Raw genomic sequence first — 2,604 nt, 5'->3', positions numbered from 1 at the left:
CTGAACTATTCAAAGCCGTTACAGAAAGATAAATGTTTACGTGTTTCGAATCATTGGAGAACTTGATAAATAAAACATGTCTCACACCTTACACAAATCCTAAGAGAATGTTTAATCAATACAACTTTAGCACGCCCACATTAAAAACCACAACATGCTGAATTATTAAAATCCAACAGAACGCTATAATGACGTATTTCGTCAATCACCATAACAGTAAATAAACAACACTGCGAGAGCGTGAGAAAATGTAGCAACCTGATCACAGCGTTTATTACTTCCCATTTACAGCCTAATGTGATGTTGATTGACGCTGGGATAATCCATGTCGACCCAGATGTAGTTCACAGTACCTGGCGTATTGCTTCATATCTGTTCCACTGGGTGTACCAATTAATGAATTTCTACATCGGAACAAGTTTGTCAGTGGTCGAATCATTATTGGCAGTAAATTGCTATAAATGTTTGCCGGAATACTGTCGAGAGAAACGACGTGTAATTATTTATAATTACGAGGTGGACTGTATAAGTAGTAATGATAGCATTTATTGTTTCCACCCAAATAGTCCTACAGTCGACCAGCCAATCCGGTGATTGGAGATTTTCTTAAATTTACCGTCGTGTGTCATAAATCTATATTGGTTTCCATTCATAAAATTGCTGTCAGTTATGAAAAGATAGGCTAAACATTTATATATTGTGTAATATCTGTGTCCCTCGGGTATTCTGTTTTACAATCATTTGTCGTTGAGACTTACGATAAAATTAAAGACATTATATTGTCCATATTATCGAATGAACAGTACATAAATACCTTTCCCCGAATGACCCACAGCCATTTATTCGCAATCGACATTCGGTGATCCTTCTTATGGAGTGCAACGTTTTACTTTGTGATTGATACTGGCGGCACCAGGTGTTTTCTTTTGTCTTAACCAGGTCAGGCTCGATGACCTGGCTGACTCATGGCACCATGTCCCAATTGCATGGGTCGAGGCTCATCACTGGATTGGTCGATCTAGATTCGATTATTTCAGACCGCCGCCATATAGCTGGAATATTCTTGAGCGCGGCGTAACAAAAAACAACAACAACCAACCAACCGTACAAGGGACAGCAGTGACGATTCTCATCTGCTTTGTCCATCTAGACAATACAAGCGTTGTTGGTTGTTATAGTCAAGGAGGGTGGATGAGTTGGGGGAGAACACAGCATCTTACGCAACATACAGAGTTAAATGTGTTTCACACATACCCTTATATGTATATAATTCATTGGTTTGTTTAATTTGTCTATATCAACGTTTCTCATGTTTATATACATGCACATATGTGTAAATATTTATTGGCATTGGTTGTACTCTGTCTTTGGGTGTATTTATACGTGTTATAAAATGATAATCTAATTAATAATATTCGTCTTCTTGTCCTCTGTTTAAAGGTATGAAACACAAGTTATATCAATATATCTTCGAGTTTACAGTGCTCTACTATACTACGAGGGGTATAATCTGTGATAAACTACCAGTACAATGTGTCGGTATGACACACCAGGTCATATCTGCGATAAACAACATCTCATGGCTGCACCCACATATCTGGGACATGTCCCTGCTCAGAACACGGAAACAGAAGACACAGGACAGAGGACAATGCATTATGACCTCGCACCCACTGTCCTTTCACCTGCAAGCAGTAAACATACATTCACCTGAGTCGCACCTACACCTCATACTGTGATCAGCCGTGCTGAGCTTGCAGTATTTGTCACAGGAAGAAGTTTGTGATGTGAACGTACATGAAAATTTCATAATGAAGACTGTCCCAGTACGCCCACAAGTATTTTGTGTTAGGTTTCAATAGGCATTGAGGAGTTGGAAGAATGTGAATATAATAGTTTATTTTATGGATAAAAAGCTCTTTATTTCTTTGTCGTTTCACAGCTGATTCTGATTCTTTATCGAAATTAGGATCGGAAGTAGCACTGAAAAGGCATGAAATAATGTCATGTTTTCGAGCATTATATTCACTTGCAAATTTCATTTCGATATCAAACTGATTATGTTCTGGCGATATTTATCGTTGTACTTTTAACCTATGTGTTCTTCCTAGACTCACATGTAGAAATAAACATATTTCTCTCTCTCTCTCTCTCTCTCTCTCTCTCTCTCTCTCTCACACACACACACACCAAAAAAAAGGTTAATAAATAATAATACAATATCATGAAAATAAGCCCCGAGACTTTCTTCATTTTCAGAAAATGTGGAAATCTAGACTTGCCACATGTTCTACACTCATTTGGACGTTCTTGGATACATTTGTTTCAGGCATTGTATGACAGACTGTTCAGGCTCTGCATGACAGACTGCTAGTAATGGGTGTCAATTTCCACATCTATTACAAACACAAGAAGAAGACCACACAAGGACTGTTAATAAGTTCATCATTTGCATAATCATGTAGTTGTGATTAATTAGACGGAAAAAGAAATTGGCCTCTCAAATTTCTTGTCATCAACATTGGATTACGTCGTTTACAATATTCTTGCGTTACGTTACAATGACGTCGCCTTAATCAAATTCCTTAACAGATCACTGATGTA

Source organism: Haliotis asinina, chromosome 6, assembly GCF_037392515.1.
Source record: "Haliotis asinina isolate JCU_RB_2024 chromosome 6, JCU_Hal_asi_v2, whole genome shotgun sequence".
NCBI classification, from domain to species: domain Eukaryota; kingdom Metazoa; phylum Mollusca; class Gastropoda; order Lepetellida; family Haliotidae; genus Haliotis; species Haliotis asinina.
This window is presented reverse-complemented; position numbering follows the sequence as displayed.